The following is a 20810-nucleotide window of genomic DNA, read 5'->3' as shown; positions in this document are numbered from 1 at the left end:
ATCCAGGGCCCAAGGGAGGGCGAGGTGGGCATGAGAATCAACCCAGGCCGCACACGCCCCCTCTCCCCGCATCTGGTCTTTGAGCCACTTTCTTGAGGCGGGCCATCGGCAGTGACGTTAACTGGGAGGACAGTGGCAAGACGGGAACGCAGAGGGACTGTACCCATCGAGGACACTTTGGCACTTTTAAATTAAGTGAAGAAGAAAGCAGTTCTCTGAAGGACAGAGTCCGCTAACTGCAAATGACAAAAGCGAGTCTTCTGATACAAGCAAGACGCCGCCAGGAAGGGACGGCTGGCAGCTCAGGTACCAGGAAGGCGCGCTGGTGGTGTCTGCTGTGCAGGTGTTCAATTAGGCAGGAAGTGGGCTGAAAACAGCTCAATTAATTCATTGTGCATGCCTGTCCCGGAGAACAAGGAGACAAACCTCAAATACCAGTGGCAGGCCAGAGATGAACTACAAAGCTCCACATTTTGCTGGCAAACATACACGTGCAAAATATAAAATTACCCTGAGATTAGCTATGGTAAGTCCTTTAAAATTCCCGCGGAAGCCGAAGGCCAGATAGGAAACCAAGCGAGCAGTTTATGACAAATCAAAAAAAAAAGTCATCCCTTTTTGTCACAAGCAGAGTTTCCTGGTCAACCTCAGATGCAGGCAGCCCCAGCGCGTGGGTTGGGGAATGTGGAAAGGACAAGCACAGACTTCAAAACCAATGGCGAAGGGAAGGGATCGCCCTTATTTGTAGCCTCCCTTGCGTGTGAGGCTCTGCCAAGCTGAGACTTCACTCAGGCCTACCAGGCCTACCTCTGCTCTGAATCCACTAGAAAGAGCACAGAAAAGCCTGGAGTTGTTTGGCAGAGGCTAGGGAAAGGGAGGTCCACGGAGAATATAAAATCAAAGAAAGAAAAACAAAGGTTACAACAAGCAACAGCGATCAGGCCGAGTGCTACAGGTCCTTAACAGAAAGTGGGATCTCCCCACCACCATGACCCCTGCGCCCCCCCTTCCCGGACCTCTGACACATGTCCTGTTCTCAGAAGAAAGAGAACACACAATGCAGAGCAGTTAAGCTAGAAGGAGTCTAAAGCATCTGGGCCTCTCCCTTGTTTCAGAGAAAATAATACTTAGGTTTGGCAACATACCCAAGACCAGTTACTAAAAATGGCCAAGCCAGGCCTCCTGGAAGACCTTCCACTGATAATATGAGTGCTCGTGTCCACACGATGGTTCCCACGTGCTTTAGAGTTCACACGCAAACATTCCACAGACTTGCAGGCACTGGCACTGTTATTAGCCCATTTCACAGATGGAATGCAGACAGGTGAAGCTACTTGCCTGAAGTCACACAGCACAGGCAGATGTGGGACAACAGGGATGAAGCTGGAGGGTATTATACCAAGTGAAAGAAGCCAGACACAGAAGAAGACATAATGTACGATCTCTCTTACACGTGGGATCTAAAAAACGTCAAAGTCATAGAAAGTGGAGGGTAGAATGGCGCTGGCCAGGACCTGAGGGGCAGGCTGAATGGGGAGATGATGGTGACAGAGAACAATTTAAGATGAATGATTCTAGGGGTCTAAAGTACAGTCCGGTGACTATAGTTAATAATACTGTATAGTATAGTTGAAATCTGCCAGGAGTGGCTCGTAAGTATTCTCACCACACACACAAAAAGTAGTAACTACGGGTGAGCCAATGGGTGCTACTTAACTGGATTGTGGTAATCACTTCACAATGTAGTGAAATCTTCACACTGGATTCCCGAGAGACATGCTCTTGATTTGTTAATTCTATCTCAATAAAGCTGGGAAAAATAAAGGGGGGAAAGAGCAGTAAAGCGTGGCTGGAGATGTAGGTCTAGCTGAATGAAGTCTGTGCTCTTAACTATGTACTTGATTGTCTCCAAACCAGGGAGACAGTCACATTTCTGACTAAAATATACACCTAAAGCTTCCTATCATTGAATAATACTTAGCGTCTACTACCCTTCCCTCCCAAGATTCAAAATCAGCACTAAGGGATACAAAGGACAAAAATGTTTTAACTCTGGGGCAGAAAGACAGGTCACAACTCCCCAGGCTACGCGATGGTAGGAACAGACTTGGACTTGAAAAGCAGGGCTAATGCTTCAACCAAGGCCCCCTGGGGTTTTTTTGCCCAGTGTCTTCAAAACATCACGTATTTACTTTCCTACAGTTAATTCTGACTGGGCAGTGGCACTGCTGGGCCCTGTTGGTGGTTTCAGAAATCAGGATTTACCAGATCTTGGTGCTTTCACTGAAAAGTGTCACGACTACTAGACACAAGAGCACCAGTTTATTCCTATACATGGCTAAGTTCCACTGCAGAGAATAGTTCCTTCTGTGTGTGTGTGTGCGTGTGTGTGGGAGCACGCATGCGTACACGTAGTTACAACAAACAACAACAAAGACCTGTGACATTAAACTGAAACTGTTGCTGATTAAATAAAAAGTACCCAGCTTTTTCTAGGCAATGCCATTTCCATTCTCAGATGCCACAGGGATAGTCCTAGCTCGTTGCACCTGGAAAATGCTCTGTTTTCTCTAAATCACGAAACCAGACCATCTCCCTGTGCTCAGACACCTGCTCGCCCTACACCAGCCACTTCCCTTCCCCACACGACAGCCACGGGCTCAGCCTGCCAGTGCAGTTCAAGATCTACAGCCATCACAGAACGGCGGCTCCAGCAGCGGCTTCCCACGGTGGACCCGATGTGAGTCACTGTGTCTCTCTTAACAGTCACTGTAAGAACAAGAGCAGTGACAATGCTTCCAAACAGCTTATCAGATGTCAAGCCCTGTGTTAGAGGCTGCGAACTCAGGTTCTCTCACCTCATCCTCACGAGACCTCGGAGGCAGGTGCCCTGATCACGCCAAGCTTAAAGATGGAGACAGTGAAGCTAAGGAGAGTTAAAGAAATTGTCCAAAGCCACGTGCCTGGACACTGCACACCCAGAATGCAAACCCAGCTTCCTCAGACTTCAGAGTCAAGCTCTCAACTATCCACTCCTGGTGTCTGCCTTTTTCTTCACACGCAAAGCACGAGAGAAATACCACCTCCCTTGTCTCCTGGTGAGGACAGTGCAGGGTGGGTTCTGACTTCCTCCAGTCTGAAGAAGGAGGGAGAAATATAGTAAGTGCTCTCAGACAGATTGATGGACCAACCACATACTCAGCACTGGGTTAAGGACACAGGGAACATGGGCACCTGAGTGGCTCAGTCCGTTAACAGGCTGCCTTTGGCTCAGGTCATAATCCCAGTGTGCTGGGATCAAGTCCCACGCTGGGCTCCCTGCTCAGCGAGGACCCTACTTCTCCCTCTCCCTCTGCTGCTCCCCCTACTTGTGCTGTCAAACAAATAAATAAAATCTTTAAAAAAAAAAAAAAAAGATGCAGGGAACATAAAAAGAGAAAACAGACCCTCGCCCCCTAACACCTTACAATCTAACCTATAATGATCTAAACTATAATCCCTGTGTTTCTAGGACATTTTTGACCATGACCCACAGGCAGAAATGTATTTCCATCGTGATCTAGGGCAAACACGCATTATCAGCCTTACCATTTGTGATGTACTGATAGTTTTTACTCTGTCCCTTTCCTTTTCTTTTATGTGTCAACCCACTAAATTGATTGTGTGACTAAGGATCATGGATGACAGCTTGAAAAGCCCTGTTCTAGAATGCCCCGTTTTAGCTCTAATTTAAAAAAAAAAAAAAAGTGAGGAAGTTCTTCCTTAGATCTAATTTAAGTTTCTAGGGCTGTCAGGTTAATTAAGTTTGTATGGCTGGCTATGTCATTGGGCAGAGGTGGCCCTCTATCAGATTAGTTGGAGGACCAGGAACCTGGGCTGACTAGCCTGCCAGTTAGCTGGGTGACTCCTCCAGATCTTGGCCTCAGAAGAGACCGCCACTCACACAGGGCTTATTACAAAGCACCTATCCGGGACTTTGAGCCTCCCTCGCCCCCTCGCGGCTCCCAGCGCCCCCTGGTGGTCCAGGGCCAACTCTGCAAAATCAACGGCCCAAGAGTCCTCTTGGGCACGCACAGCAATGCTAGGATCGCTAGGACTCTGGGTCTGTCTCCCTGACGGGACTGCAGCTCCCGGAGGCTGGAAGGCAGGTGAATTGCTCCACATCACATGGCGAATACGCAGAATTAGAATCCCCAAAGATCGAAAATCACCAGTCGCCTGCCTGGTTCCTCTGGAATTTGCCCTATACTTGCCTAGACTCACACAAGGAGTGGGTGGGGAGGATGGAAGACCTCCCATGAGGTCTTCACAAAGGTTAAGGCTGAGTCCGATAGGTGCCTATGTAGGCCTTCTAAGAGGCAAGGCCAGAAGGCGTCAAATTTAGATAATCATATAGTCACTGTATGCGTGTATACTAAAAGTACTGATGTGTGCAATGCGCACAGCTAAAATACTTGTTTCTAAAATCCTGTTTCTGCACTTCTTCATTTTTTTAAATGCGCCTGGGCACTCGACAGTGGCTCTGTAGTCAACATGGACTTCCCAGAGCTCTGGTTCCCAGAAAATGAACCACACGCCACTACCATTCCCCAAAACCAAAAAGAATGGGAAAATCCTGGAAAATTCAAATAAGGGTTCTTTATGGTTCCTTATGCTTCGTCCTCTCCTCACTTTGGGGGGGAGGGGGGGTTGCTTGCAGGAAAGGTCAATTACTAAAGCTCCGAGGTGGTGGGGAGTGGGGAGGGGAGTTTCTCAGGCCTCTGCTTCTGGAGCTGGGATCTGTGGCAGCTCCCCCTCACAGTGGGTTAAAGACAGAAAGTAATAATCCATTCACTGAGTCCCGAGGGATTTTTATGTACATTGTCTCATTTACATCTTTTTGGTGTCAGTCCACCCCGATTTCTAGGATACAGACTCAGATTAAGTGAAAATCCAGGGAAAGGCTGGGAGGGACACCAGGATGGGTCCAGACACTCCTGACAGGGAGACCCACTGGGAACCAGCTTGCAGGGACAGCACTGCAAGAGGCGGTTCTCTCACTTTCCAAACATATCTGATTGTATTTTTTTTTTTAAGATTTTATGTATTTATTTGACAGAGAGAGACACAGCAAGAGCGGGAACACAAGCAGGAGTGGGAGAGGGAGAAGCAGGCTTCCTCCCAAACAAGGAGCCTGATGTGGGGCTCAATCCCAGGATGCTGGGATCATGACCTGCGCTGAAGGCAGACGCTTAATGACGGAGCCACCCAGGCACCCCCACACCTGATTTTAAATAAACACCTCCTCTGACGTTTTCTAAGAAACTTTCAGAGGAAGCTATGGGGTGTGCTGCCTGAAAGTCTCAGGTCTGTGGCATCCCTTGAGAATCCCTGTCCATAAAGTGGGGGTACGATGTCTTGCTGGGGATACTCAGGGAGGCGATGCCTCTGCAAAGCACCTAAACATATATATTTACATGCCGGCAAAGAGAAACGGCCACGGGCAGCAGCATTATTGCCAGGACTCTGCGAGGAGCTTAGAGGGGAAGACACCAGAGAGAAAGACACAGCAAATACTCCCTCCAAAAGCTTGTGTTTACTCCTCCAGAACATAGAGAAAGCGTGGAATACTGAAGACGGAGAAATATTCGAGTCCACAGCTGGGACACATAGACGAGGAGGTTAGAAGACTCCGTTACCACCTGCGTGAACTAGTGGAGCTCACCATCTCGCCGCACTCACCCAAGGCCTCAGGCAAGAACATCCGAGAAAAAGAGGGAAACGGGAACAATGAAGAGTAAAATCCGAGAATTCTGGGGCCCAGTGACATCCGAGTGACAACCTAACACAGAACTCCAGTTCCACATGGAAGTGGTTTTGGGTTGGGGGGGGCCTGTATCCCCAACTCCCGCAGCTGGGATGGCACACCTCGCCTCTGAACAGGCCCGGAACCTCCCCCCACACCCCCCAGCTGGGGATGTCTTCTGGCCACAGGGCTCCCGAGACCAGGGTGGTGTGGTACCAAGGGCCAGACTCTGGTCAGGAGACACAGAGGGCAAGTCTCTGGCCTTGCTACGTACATGCTTGGGCTGTGAGCACATTACAGCGCCACTTTGATTCTTCCTTCACCTGGGGAAGGGACACAATAATGTCCATTTTTCAAGGTGGTGATGAGGATTCAATGAGGTAAATGTACGCCAAAGGTTCAGCACACATTAAATTGGCAACTGGCTGCCATTAGTAACATAAGCAGAAGTCAACTAACACTGGGTAAAAATTATTTTGGATTTTTTTTTAAAGTTTTTATTTATTTATTTGTGTGTGAGAGAGAAAGAAGGAGAGCACAAGCAGGGGGAGGGGCAGAGGCAGAGGGGGAAGCAGGCTCCTCCCTGAGCAGGGAGCCCGATGCAGGGCTCGATCCCAAGACCCTGAGATCATGACCTGAGCCGAAGGCAGCCACTTCACCCACCCACGTGCCCCAATTAAACTGGATTTCTTAAAAGAAAAAGGTTTACATGAAGTTAGTGAGGATCAACGATTTTCAGAGAATTCAAAGAAGCGGGGTGGAAAACAAGTGCACACCCGCGGCCTCTGAAGTTTTTGAAACCTCTTCACCGCCGGCTCTCCTGCAGGAATAGAGAAGTGGAAGATCTCGTTACCTCCAGACTCTTCACACGTTATAAATACACCACACGACCAACCAGAGAGCGCTCGCTGCCAACCTCCTGGACAAACAAGTCCAACAGGATTTGATCCGGAAATTAAATGGCCATACAGCCCAGCCACGCGCGGTTCAAAATAGATACCCATGACCTACTTAGTCTTCGAGTACCGTGCTCAAAGCCAGAAACAAGTGGAGGGAGAGACAGGACCACTGACTTAGCAGACCCTGCACAGCCCCCTGGCTTTCCTGTCACGTGAAATGTGCACAGAAAGAGCAATGACTCAAAAGACCATCTGGGGGGTCGCGAGACAGAAATGCTAGTCAAGATGTCCCACTAACATCTCCTCACCTCTGGCCCGCACCAGCAATGCATTTTCATTCGTTTAGACCAAAGGCTACACTTCTCCCAACAGTCACTTGTCAAGCCACATATCCTTGCCCTCGTAACTGTCCTATGTGCATCTTTCCCATAAACAGGGGCTTTTGGGGAGTAAGTCCCCACCTGCTTTATCTTGAGATTGTGTCCAGGGTCCTGCACAGTGTCTTCACGTGGGGAGAACAAGCACTCCATCCATCATGAGAAGGTGAGCTCCTTCCCCTTCACCACCAATGCGACCTCGGGATCATAGCCTGCTCATATGCTGGGCTGCTCAAGGTCACAGACTCGGTGTCTGCTATAAAGACAAGGAAGACAGGGGCACCTGGGTGGCTCAGTGGGTTAAAGCCTCTGCCTTTGGCTCGGGTCACGATCCCGGGGTCCTGGGATCGAGCTCCGCATCGGGCTCTCTGCTCAGCGGAGAGCCTGCTTCCTCCTCTCTCTCTCCCTGCCTCTCTGCCTACTTATGATCTCTCTCTATCAAATAAATAAATAAAATCTTAAAAAAAAAAAAAAGACAAGGAAGACAGACAAGCCCAGAGAAAGCTGCTGTGTACTTTCAACGATCACATGGCTACAAAATGATCTCCAGCAGGACAGTTCATTGCAGGGAGATGTGAGTCTTGGGGAGGGCAAATCCGAAGACCTTGAGAGAGACACACATTCTAGAAAACCTCAGAGCATCCCCACCTATAGTACTAAGCCAACAGTGGAATATGATTCTTCACCAACTAAGCCATAGTGGAGGAAACAAGGTGATGGTCAAAGCGAAACCCGCTACTCTTCACCTTCATGTCCGTCCTCCTCAGATCTCCGCAGTCAGCCCCAGCCAACCATCTCTGCCACAGCATGACCAAAATTCCCGCCCTCGAAACTTGCCTGATAGTGCTCTACTTGACTTAGGACTTCCCCACATCCCAACCTGTCACCATCGACAATTGTGGAAGGCAAGCAGAACAAGCATTTTTACTACCCACTTAGAAATGAGGAAACTGAGGTCAAGGCATGTCGACCACAGGGTGACATTAGTCCTAAGGCACAGACCTTCGAACTCCAAGTGCAGACTGGATGAACCAGGCAGCTGAGCCCCAAGCCATTGCTCTTTCCAGAGCATCCCACTCTGTGCACCTTCTGGAAGAAGTCTAACACCCAGCCCTACCCGATACAGTGGCCCACATGCTTCAGCCTTCAACAACCCTGGCACCTGCATCAGCCACATGTATGCTGAGCCAAGCTGACCAGCCACCTCCATGACAGACACACAGAACTCAATCCTAGGACTTCCAGAGAGACCCACATGAGTGAGCCGGCTTTCTGCAGTCAAGTGGTGAGCACGGAGCCGGGTAAGTAAGTGACCACAGATCCCAACAACCACTAGCCAGAAATCCCAGAGCACTAAGTCTCCAGGTCCTAAGTTCAAATCCTGTCTCTGGAACTACTCAGTCTCTGTAATTTGAGGCAAGCAACTTTGTTTTTCTAGTTTTAGCTTCCTCATTTATAAAATTGAGGAGCTAAAAAAAGGGATCCCACAGAGAATGTACTTAACACCGCAGGACTATATATTTAAAAGTTGGTAAAAAGGTAAATTTCATGTTATATATATTCTACCACAATTTAAAAAATAGGTTAACATTTGTTTTTTTAAAAAAGAACCTTATAGATTCCTAGTGAGGATTAAACAAGATAGAGTGGCAACTTCTTACAGTGTCTATCACATATTAAATCCTAGTCTATTTATTATTTACAGTAATTTTAATAGTTTCTATTATAAAGACAATACATTCGAAAATTTTCCAGTTATTCCGAACTCCAGTGATAATCTCCAAGATAAAGTTCTTTATAGTATTTCTCCTACGCATGGACATTTCTTAAATTTGGAATGTAAAATTTACAGAATTCTATAGTCAGGACCCATTCTTTTCTGCCTTATCAGTAATCACAAAAATAATTCTCACCATGATATCCAGAAATAAAGGGGCTTTGTTCAAGGCAGGGCTGCAAAGTTGCATGAAACTTGAGACAGGAACGAGGAACTCACATTGAATGACTGGAGACTCCTTCTTCCAGAGCCAGGAGAGACATTTATGCCAAATCCCCTGCCACCTGTTCTTCCTCTCTCCATCAAAGTTCACCCAGAAAGTCCGCACTCAGGGGGGCGGGGTGCTGGCCAAGCAGCCCGAAGACCACACGGGAGCTCTGTGGAAGGCCCGCATATGTCAGGCTCAGAGGGACAAAGAGCTCCTGTTCTTGGTGCCCCCAAGGAGCTCTTACTGTGACCAGGAGAGATGGTGCGGGCCAATCACCCCAGGACCCCTGCATCCCAGGGGGCGGGTGAGATGGGAAGGCATCCGGGGAGGAGAACCAAGAAGGGAGACACTCATTCCAACCATTTCATCCAACTGTCAGGCAAAAGATGAGACAAGTGAGGCCCAAGGAAGCCAGTGATGTCCCCAAGGCCATAGCAAGGAGACCAGTCCTAGGAGACCGAGCTCTCAGGGCCATGGGCAAACTCACAGCATTGCTCTCAGGGCCCAGCAAAAGAGGTCAGGGCCTGCATCCAGTAGATCCTGCCCGTCAACAAATATTTATTGACTGCATGCTTGACACACATCAGCGCAGAGATAATCCCCCCTCCACCCCCATCCCAGGGCAACAGGACAAGGAAGCTATTCCGTGGGAGCAGCCTGTGTGGCTCCCACTCTCCGGCAAGGCTTCTGCCTCTCACAAGGCCAGACTCCAGACTCTCTGGGGGTGCTACCTGAGTCAAAACTTCCCGTAGCGTCTGGCAGAGATGGCTGCACCATTTAAAAGGCAGCTCCTCTCAGGAAGTGCTTTTGATGTGTGAGGGGAAGCTCCCCCAGAAATAACTCTGAAGGAAGGATTATAATCTCACCGAACACCTTGTTAGTGTTCATTTTCTAGCCAAGAATAGACCTCACAACTTTGATTGTGTCTGGGTGTATGTTTTGTTGAGGTTGGGGCGGGGGCAACAGGGGAAACACGTGAGTGGTGCCCAAAGGCAACTTCTGGAATCCTCCAGGAGAGCAGCTGCTCCCTGCCCTGGGGGATTCTATTTCCATCTCTGCTCACACAGAATTCTCTTCACAAGTGCTGCTTTCGCAGCGGGGGTGACGGGGCCGGTGGCCTCCCAGATAACCTCCCTGAGTGGACAGCTCCCGGCACTCCCCAACCAGGTGGAGGCAGGGAGGAGGGCCTGACAGCAAGCCCACCCACAGCCCACTTCTCTGGGGCCCTAATCACAAACGTGCCTGGCCCTTTCCTCCTGAGGCCCAAAGAGGAAATTAAATGTCAGCCAGATAAAGAGATTTCCCTTCAGCTCTGACGCCAAGAATCCGAAGTATGATTCCCCCAGCCACCCAGCAAACAGATTCGGCACAGGCCTCGGGCCCCCAGGCTGGGTGTGTTGAAGACTCGCCACTGCCTGGCGTTCCTCTTCAGTGATACTCAGATGCAGGCCTCACTGGTTCTAGGGCAAAAAGAACAGCGTGGGAAACTCTGCAGGCCAGTCACAGCGCGGGCAGCGGAGACCGCCGGCCCCAGGCCCCTGGCAAGGGCATAGCTCCCTCGGGCTCTCCACAGGTCCTTCTGGGCATGCCTCCCTGCCCTGTATTTTCAAGGCCAAATGCGGCCTGCTGCCCAAGGGAGCTGACTCGACTCTTTTCACAGCGTAGTGACTTTATCCATGGAAGGATCGGGGGAGCTAAACACACTGAGCTCACACACTGACCTCAGCATTTTCTAAATCTGCGGGGTGATAAACACCTTCACGGAGGCCTAGCACGCACCAGGCAGGCCTCGGGCTAGAGGAGAAAAAGCAGCTCCCAGCAGGCCTGACCCACACGAGTTTCCTGGCACTCCCAGCCACCCCGAGCCTGGTCTGGCTACTTTCTCTTCTAATATGCTTGTGGTTTCAGTGTGGGGAAGTGGGTGGGTCGACACATCTCAAAGTACAGAGGACAGGTAAGGGCAATGGATCAAGGGTCACCAGAGCACTCACACTTCAAAAAGAAAGCACAGAGAAAGAGGGGCTCCTCTCTGGGTGCACACACACCGTCCTGCGACGGCCGTCTGAATCTGGAAAGATCTCAAGCTGAGCGGGGCACTGCCAGACCCGCTTTGGTTCGTGCTCACAGCCACGACGGCGGCTCCCACCACAACAGAGCAAAAGTCCAGAGTCCTCATAAAAGCTGGCAAAGAGCTACCAGGCCATCCCAGATGCCCTCACTTACCTCCCAGCCCTCATGCTCTCCTGATCTCACATGCACGTGCATGCACAGGACTTCAGCCACACGGGCCCCAAGCTATCCTGGCAGGAGCACACACCCACCTCAAAGCCTCTGCTGCCCCTCCATGCCACAGCCCCTGCCCCCCACTTCTCCACAGGGAGGCTCAAACCCCTCCTTCTCAACAAGGCCTGCCTGATCCACACCTCCCCACCCTACCTTCTGTCCTCTGCACACCCCCTGCTTTTCAGTAGTCATCACCACCCAGCATAGTGTTCTGGGCTAAAGAGTGTCCCCCCCAAAATCCATGTCCATCTGGGACCTCAGAACATGACCACAGTTAGAAACTGGAGGATGGCAGCCCTTAGGGCAATGACCTTGGTGTTCTTATAAGAACGCAGGAGACACAGACACAGGGAGAAGGCCACGTGGGGACCGAGGCAGAGAGCAGAGCTATGCTGCCATCAACGAAGGACACCAAGGCCTGCCCGCAGCCACCAGGGGCTCCGACTGCCCCTCGGAGCTTCCAGAACCATCAGCCAACCAGTCTGTGGTGCTTGTTACAGCAGGCCTAGGAAACTCATACATGGATGGACCATGAATTGTAACTACTGATTCTCTGCCCCATCCCCCACTAGAGAATAAACCCCGGAAGAACAGGATTTTAGCTTCTTTGGTTCAGTACCAAATGCCTAGACAGAGAAAAGTGTCTGGCCCATTCTGAATGAATGAAGATAAGCTTAGAAGGGAAGCAGGGGTATTGTACCCATCCTGCAGAGGACAAAACTGAGAGGCAAATGCTCTAACTTTGCTCAGAGACCGAGAAGCCAGGGTGAGAACTGCATTGGGACCTTGTTTGTTCATTTGACAAATGACACTGAGCTCCTCCAGGTGCAAAGTGTTATGCTAGCCCTCGGGAGAGCTGTCACATGCAGTGATCGCCACCTGCACAAGTGGGTGGAGGGGCAAGAAGGGTGGGCCCCTGGCTCAGCTGGCCCCAATGAGGGCTATCACTCCGGGTCTCAGTGTCCTCACCGGCAACCTGAAGGGTGGATAGAAGCCAGGCCTACCAGCTCTCTAAGGGGTAGTCAAGCCTTGTTTTCATTTGTGCTACTTCTCAGACCTGCAGAGCCCAGAGGAAATCTCCGTTCTGCTGCCTCTACATTTGGGGCCGGACATTTGGCACCTACCGCACACTGCTTTGAAATCCCTCCCACCACAGGCCACGTCTCATTCGCAGAGTTCATTTTCACACACACGATTTAGCCCCTTGTCACATGGCTCTGTATCCTGAGCTCCACAACCCACACCTTCTGCCCAGGTCCCATCCACGTCCCTGCTGGATGGCTCTGTTCCTGACAGGCCCCCAGACAAGCTCACACACGAAGCTTGGCTCCCACAAATGAAGTTGCCCTTATCCCCTCTGGACCTCAGAGGCCCGGCCTGCTTTGGAGGGCACAGGTGTAGCTTTCTTCGTGCTCAACCTGCGGTCGGCAGACCTCCGGTTTGCAGACCAACCAGCAGCAAACAAATGAGGGACTTCAGGTAAACTTGCCGTACTCACAAGAACGCGTGCACACACACGTGTGGACATCACCCGAGAGCAGTGCGATTACAGGTGAGCAGGGGTACGAACCAGCACAGACATCAGCGGGGGGCCAGTGCCACCAGCAACGTCACCAGGCAGGTCAAAGCATGAGCATTGGAGCCAGGCCGAGCCGAGTCGGAATCCCTGCCTGGCCCCATCTTGACCTGTACCTGACTTTATCTCTCTGAACGTCAGTGATCTCACCTCACAAGGGCCTCAGGAGGGGCCACTGGCAGAGCACCGACACTCCAAGGTTCTCTTTTCCCGCACCTGGAAACAGGCAGTATGTGGCATGTGGGGAGGGGGCGGGGTGGAAAAGAGTCTCAACCCCACGGAGGAGGAGAGCTGGACCCCATCTCCCCTCTGAAACAGCCAGCCGTGTGGTGCGGGGAAGACACTTCACCTCTCAGGCCCTCACTCAGCCTCCCCAGAACCAAAGGGGAGAAGTTGTACTAAGGATCCCCTAACACTCAGTCTATCTTAAAAAAAAAAAAACAAAAAAAAAACACGAAAATTTCTCGGCATCGTGGGGGCTTTGGGGTTCCACAGCAGGAGGTCTGGTGAGAGCAGAGAACGTAACACCTGCTCCCCGTGGCCCTGCAAACGTTCCCACCAAAACTTCCTGCCTTCTCCCCTTCTTTAGTCCCACAACCCCAACTGATCCCAAGCTGGCTCTAGTCACCTACTGATCTTCTGATGCCCCTCTTTAATCACCACACTATTTGTATTTTGATATTTAGCCCATGTAATACACACTATGGATTTATAAACATTAAGGAAAAGGGACACAGAGCATACTTACCAAGTACTTACTGGGTAATATGCTGAGAGCGTTACAAACATTACTGTCCATATCATAACAACAACCATGTGAGGTAGGTACTGATATGATCCCAGTTTACAGATGAGGAAACTGAGGCCCAGGCAGAAAACAGAACTTTGCTTAAGTCACACAGCCATAAATGGCTAAGCACAGGCTGGAATCTGGCTTGGCCTGTCCCTAGAGCTTCCACACCACCCCAGGCTGACTCCTCCATCACTCCTCTCTGGCCCCATTTACCCTCTGGCAGGTGAAGAACACCATCGGGCAGGAATCCAGAGCTACCCAAAGCCCACTGGACTGTTCAGCCTGCAGAGTCGGCCCAGGTGAGCCCAATCATGGGGCCCTCTAGAAGCCTCCTCTACCAGCTCAGCCCCCCAGAACACCTTCTAAGAAACCATGGCTTCTCCCCAAGGCACCCAGCTAAGAGACAACCCGTCATAATAGTCCCACAACAAGCCAGGATGGAGGGTGACCACCACTCCGCTGGAGGAAAAGAATCTTGCTTTACCATATTCCTGGAGGCTCTTCCAGACACAAGAACGTCTGATTTTCCAGCCCACCATCTTTAAATGTCCTCCCAGTTCAGCCGTCCAGCCTCGAATCCCTGCATCGACAATCCAGGACCCACCAGTCTCCAGAGGCTGCTTACACATGCTTGCCTCCTCAGGGAGAGGTTCACAGAAATACTCTGGCAGGTTACGCCAAAATTCAAGTGTTCTATTACAGTATCTAGCCTCTGGGGAAAAGCAGGGAGAATGTGAAACCACAGGCCTCTGCTTCCAGTGACACATTGACACCCCTGGTAGCAGGACCCTCACGCCGCCTGGAGCAGAGTCTCAGTCCTCGAGAGCTTGTCTCCTTCACCCTCCAAGATTACAACGAACTTGGCCACTGAGATCCAGACACTAAATGATGAGTCTCAAGGCCTCACCGAATAATCAATCAAACGCTTACTAACCCTATTCACTTATTTCACCAGAAGAATGCGAATCCATGGAACAGTGGGCAGCCTCATACGCCACTGGTAATTTAAACCAGTATGGTCCTTGCGAGCACACGGCGGGGATACCCCTGAAACAGCTGAAACGTGTAGCACCCTGGGGCGCCTAGTCTGCTCCGTTGGTTAAGCATCCAACTCTTGATTTCAGCTCAGGTCATGCTCTCACGGTTGTGAGATGGAGCCCCGCGTTGGGCTCCGCACTCAACATGGAGCCTGCCTTAAGATTCTCTCCCTCTCTCTGTCAAATAAATAAATGAATGAATAAATAAATAAGTAAATGTATGTATGTATGTATGTATGTATAGGACCTGTGACACAGCAGTTCCACTCCTAGAGATCCACGTGCGTACGTGCATAGCCATGTCCATGTATGAAAACATAATAGCAAAACCAATGAGTTGGTTTACCCGTCTATGAAAAGCAAAAAGCAGGCCAAACTCATAAATTATGATCTATCTATTCTATACAATACTTTGTAGCCAAATACGAGACAAATTAAGAGAGAAGAGCTACATGCACAAAAATTCTATAAAATATATTGGGCAAAAAGAGGAAACAGTGGACAGGGACATAGGATGGAATCAGTTTCTGCTTACGGAAGAAACAAAACGACACATATCTGCGTCTGGATGGGCTGACGGATGGTTGCAGGCTAGGCAACAAACTGCGAAAACTGGTTCCTTCAGAGGCCCCAGCAGGGCTGCGGCGGGTGGGGTAGGGGTGCTGAGGGAGAGAGGATCTTCCATGCTGCTTAAACAGGAGGGTGGGGTACAGCAGCTTCATATACTCACGTGTTACGTATACGGTTTCGGAGAAAAGCAACCGAACTCCTAATACAAAAGCAGCAGCTGCGACAATGCCGGGTTTTCTCTGGTGTGAAACTGCCCCGCCCGTCTGCACAAGTGTTGGTGCCACACTCCAAGGTCTCCCCAAGTTCAATTTCGAAGTCACAGAAGAAAGACTGGATTGGGAGCAGGGCAGGGAAGAAGGGCAATGTTGGGGGGCGGGGAGCCAAGAAAAACTTCTGTGAAAGTTCTGCGGAAGCTGAACTCAACGCCGAAACTGCTGGGCCCCAAACCTCACTATGCTAACGCCTTCCTCCCCATCAGCACCACAGGACGAGAAAATAACAGAAAACCCAAATTTGAGAGAAATCCCTTCTTCCAATAGCAGAGTGGAGGCCAGCGGAGCTGCTCCCAGAGAACCCAAAGCAGCGGCCTGGCCAAGCTCCAGCCTCCCTACAAAGGCCCCAGGCACCAGGCTCCTGGAGCGGGGCGGGGGGCGCAGGGAGGGTAAGACCACCACCACCCCCCGCCCGGCCGGAGCCCCAGGCCATTCCCTGGAGCCCCTCCACTTAGGCAGAGGGCCCGAGCATCTTCTCTAGCTCACAACTGAAATCCAGACTGAACCAGTACACAAATCAAATGTTCTGCCAACAAAGCAGCAACCGCGTGGGAAAAGGAGAGAGAAATCAATGGTAGCCTGCCTAAATATATATTTCTTCCTTCTGCTTGCCAGCAGCAGCTCTTCTGTAGATTCAAATATTTGATAGATATCTTGTTTGCTTCCCAGTAATAATTAAAACAAACATACACACGCTGCTAAACACGAAGCAAAGGGAGAACCAACAGACGGGCTTGGCTTAGGGCATAACATTTGAGAAGCAGGCAAGACACTAACCCCCCAGGCACCGATGTGTTCCCAGGAACCAGGCACCCTGTTAGGGCAGCAGCCAAACTCGACAGGCCCTGTGTCCACAGCGAGGGCGAGGCCAAAAGTTGCTCTCAGGGCACTGAAAAGTGCTTACATCTTGGAAGGAAAGGGGTGACCATCCAGCAGAAAGTGGGGGCGCAGAATCTTCTGCAGTGACTCTCAGCAGAGACAGCTGACTGCAGAAGGCGGAAGCAGACGGTCCGATAAAGGGTCTCGAGATGAGGATAAAGCCCAAATAAAGCCAGAACCTGATCAACCGGCTCAGCCGAGCGAGGAGAAACCATCTAAAGGGCATGGGGATTATGCAGTCTGGAAGACAGAAGACGGAAGCCCAGGCAAGTTTATTACAGAGGCCGGCACTGAAGGAGGGAGAGGGCATGAGACCAGCAGAGCCCTGAGGTGGCAACAGAGCATCCTATGATGGGGACATGTGGACATCCCAGCCACCAGGACCGACTGTGTCCCCTGGCCCTGACTCTGCTTCACTTGAGTCTGGTGTCCTGTCCCTCCCCCACTGCCCCGCACGGAGTCTGCACCCTTCATGAGAGGGTGGTCCCATCTCCTCCCAGGGCAAGCTCTGTAAGCTCACCCACCACCACTCCCATTTCCCGACCAACCCTCCCCCTACCCCCTGCATACTGGGGGCTACAAGTCACCCCGACCTAGAGACAGATCACCTCTTGGGGAAGAACCAGAACTAAGGACCACACCCCCCTGGTGGGTCCACTGAGTCTACCAGGGAGCAGTGGAGTACAGAATCCAACCCAGGGAGGCTTCCTTCTCTGGGGACCTTTTCCCTTTGACGCTTCTCCCTTGGTCTCAATGCTTGAACGAGCATTTCTGAAAACGAGCTTGGAGGAACCTAAATTCCATCCCGTGAGATGCTTCTGGAAAAGTAGAAAGGATAAGGCTAGGAGATGGGCAAAGAGAGGGGAAGGCACTCTCAGGTTGTACTTGGGCACCTTTCTCTAGCCATTGAAAGAAATCAAAGGGGCAATTTCGGTCTACTGAGAGTCTGCATGGAGATCAGAGCTACAGTGGAGGGGTGAGGAGAGACAAGCATGGGCTGGATTTTGTTCTTCCTTCTCTCAGCTCCCATATCCAAAGGGACAAAGCGCCATCCATCCTGACATGTCCCCATTCACCATCACCACTGCCACAGTCAGTGTCTCCGGTTCAAGCCCTCATCACCCTTCCACAGTGCCAGGAACTCCAATAGACTCATTTTCCAGTCCCAACTTCCTATCCCACACCACCCATTCTAAAACACAGACCTGACCCCCTCTCCCTAATGAAGACCCCCCAGCCTACAGGACAGAGTCCAGCCCCCACAGAGCAGGCAAGGTCTCTACCTGTGTGGGTACTGGAGTCACACGGGTCACAGTGGACACTAAGACTACTTTGGCTGGCAACGTGGACGCACATGTGTTCAGGTGCCCACATCCGCATCCGTGTGTCGAGGATAGCATGACCAACCAGAGCTGCTGGCAGGATTACATCCAAGCCATAGACAGCCTTGCTCCTCAAGAACCACGATGGAGATGACTACCCGTCCCCCACCTGAGTCCTGGAGCCTATGCTTTGCCACCTCTTCATAATGAATGACTAGCCATGAACTCAAGGGCAAAGAAGACTCATTAGAGATCTACACACGAAAGGTCACTGACCTAAAGATTAAGCTACTAAAATGGGAAAGAAACCAAAATTAACTCACTATCAAAACAATGCAAGAAGAGGGAGGGAATTGGAAAAGAAGGAAAACATTACTCTGGGGAGGAAATGTTTCTAAAACATATAGCTCTATGATTTTCTGGACTTCATTTGTTCCAAAAATTAGGAAGATTACATTTCAAAAGCTCCCAAAGGAGACACTTCTATTTTTTTGAAAACTCTTTCTTAATTAATATCTTCAGAGAACTAAGAAGTACTTTTATGGGCTGACGGAATCTTAATAAAATTCTCTGAGAAATTCTGGCATCAGTCACAACAAACACCCTCATGGAATTTAATTTCCTTTCCAGCATACAACTTACTATGGAAACTCATTTATGATGCCACCACAACCAGTCAAAATCTGCCTGGAGCACAAAAACTTCAAAGCCCCACAAGAGAGCCTTATAGGATGGGATGGAAACTGGCCCCAAACTCAGCCAGATCCTACACCTAACCAAGATTTCCTCACATCGACCTTTCTGGCTTGTACTGTCAGATTCCACTCTTCCATCTCCTGTCCAGCCCTTAGACCACCCTGTCCTCCGCCCACCCTGCCCTCCCACCTTACACTGTGGCTCTTCCAGTGCCTCCTTCCAGCTAGAAATGCTCCCAAACTCGGTATCTTTCTCCCTGCCCAACAAAACGAATGAAAAGGAGACAGGGCACCAAATGCGCAAAGGGAAACCAGCCTCACCCATCTTCAACTTTCTATCAAAGACTGTCCTTTCTAGCTCCTGGTTTTGCTCTCCCTCCTTTTAGATGATGGCAGGGCCTAGAATATTTACCATGTGCACTGAGCATTGGGGCAGGAGGGCAAAAGCTGGAAGAATTATTCATAAGTACAAAGATGTTCCCCAAAAGCCTTTTTTTCCCTTGAGGACAATTCCTATAGGAAGACTTCATCAATCCCATTATCCCGAGGGCCTGTGAGCAAGGGGAGAGAAAGGGATGAACGCCAACCTTCACTGAGCACACACTGTAGATCTCAGTTAATATAAGGCAGTGATCCTGATTTTATGTATGAGAACAGGCTCAGAGAGGTCAGGGGATGGGCTCGGGAGATACACTGAGGCCTACCGGATACCAAGACTCACAGACTCAAGCTTCCAGTACCCCCAAGTGCTTACATTAAAATATTGCCTGGGCTACAAGACACTTTACATCTTACACATTGCTTTTCATATACATTATGTCATTTCCTACCACCACCCTGTAGGAGAGCTAAGAATTCTTTTTCCACTATTACACAAAGGCTATCTGGTTTCAAAGATCATCAGTAAGTTGCACTAGCCGCTGTAACACAGTTTGTTTCTTCAGTGTCTAGTAAGTGGTAGAGCCTCAAATAGTAACTATTATTAGCTTCATAATTTTCACTAATTTTATAGCCCTAAGTGAAAATAAAACTTACACACACAGACAAGCACACATACATAAACACTATAGATATTCTAAAGATTCAATCTAATTAGTTAACATTTACATATTGGGAGAGGACTTAATTTTACCACTTCGGACTCAGAGATAACCACTAACTTCAGCCTCCAAGAAAATGACAAAAAAAGGATTACTGAAAATGATGTGGTCAAACCCAATATGGATTTTGAAAGCTAATGGAAGAGAGCAAAAGGATAGGAGCATTCAAGTTGTGATAAAACACAGAAAGAAAGAAAAAAAAAATCCTCCTCCCCTTCCAGCGTCATGGCTTCCTCATTAATGTGCCATTTGGCCTGGTCACGTCATTTCAACTCTGGGGTGCCCCTCAGTACCCAAACAGGAGAGCCAGCAGATGACCTAGAAGTTCTAGTCCGAGGTTGCCCAGCAGGTCTGGGGTCTGGGGGTTAAGTGGAGTGGACACATTATGACTTCAAGTTATTTTTAACGTGCTGCATCTAATGAACTGTTTGCAGATGAATGACACTCACTTGAAAGGAGACCAGGGAAGAAATGCCAGATGCAACAGGAATCGGCACACGACTTCTCAAACCACAGTGAAAAAGATGATGGAAGTGTGTTGGTACAAGGATCCCAGTATCCGTCAGACAGGAAATCTTTAGTACAATGGCAGTGAGAGATCCTGGGGGTGTTCTCCAAGTAAGGCTGCACCAAGACCAACCCAACCGAGCCTCCACTGCAGGCTTGAAGGTTAAAACGAAAGAAAAAAAATTCAGGTCTGCAGATAAGATAGACATAGTTTTTTCAAAGCATTTTTAACAACTGTAGAGTCAAAACAGCTGGACAGCCACATATGCTAATGGCCTGAATGAGAACAGTATTCATTCTATAAATCTTGTACCAATTATTATTAGTTGTTTATTTTGTTTTGTTGTTTGCGGTCTTTCTTGCATCTTATCTGTTGTAAGTGCCTCCTGGTATCCTTATCATCTGCTGATGCTGAGGTCCTGCGTCTGATCTACTCTCACAAGGAAAAAGATTTCAGTCTCTCTCAGAAGCTGACTCCTGTCTAGTTCTGTTTTTATACCCCATTTCAGAGAAAAGGAAACGGAGGTTCAGAGAGGGCCCATCCAAGGTCATCCTCCTTGCTGACAGATTTAGGACTATAACTAGGGTTCAGAGGGCCCAAGGTGTGGGTCTCCAGTTCTACCGAAGTCACAAATGACCTGGCATACTTGGTCCTGAATACCAAGTTTATTTGAAAAAAAAAAGAGAGAGAGAAAAAAGCGACATGAGTCATCGCTGTTGTCAAGGGGCA

The 20810-nt window shown here is 49.7% G+C and overlaps 1 long non-coding RNA gene across 1 annotated transcript; it reads right to left on the bottom strand.

Moving 5' to 3' along the window:
• Positions 1–6425: 6425 nt before the first annotated feature.
• On the bottom strand, positions 6426–20453 carry LOC116864957. Its single transcript, XR_004382107.1, has 3 exons — positions 20023–20453; positions 7146–7314; positions 6426–6605 (listed from the first exon to the last, which is right to left on the bottom strand). It is a non-coding gene; the product is annotated as an uncharacterized LOC116864957 (long non-coding RNA).
• Between the last annotated feature and the right edge of the window lie 357 nt (positions 20454–20810).

This window comes from Lontra canadensis, unplaced genomic scaffold, assembly GCF_010015895.1.
Source record: "Lontra canadensis isolate GAN:19392208 unplaced genomic scaffold, GSC_riverotter_1.0 scaffold7, whole genome shotgun sequence".
Classification (NCBI taxonomy): domain Eukaryota; kingdom Metazoa; phylum Chordata; class Mammalia; order Carnivora; family Mustelidae; genus Lontra; species Lontra canadensis.
The sequence above is the reverse complement of the archived record's forward strand: the minus strand, read 5'-3'. Positions and strand labels throughout refer to the sequence as shown.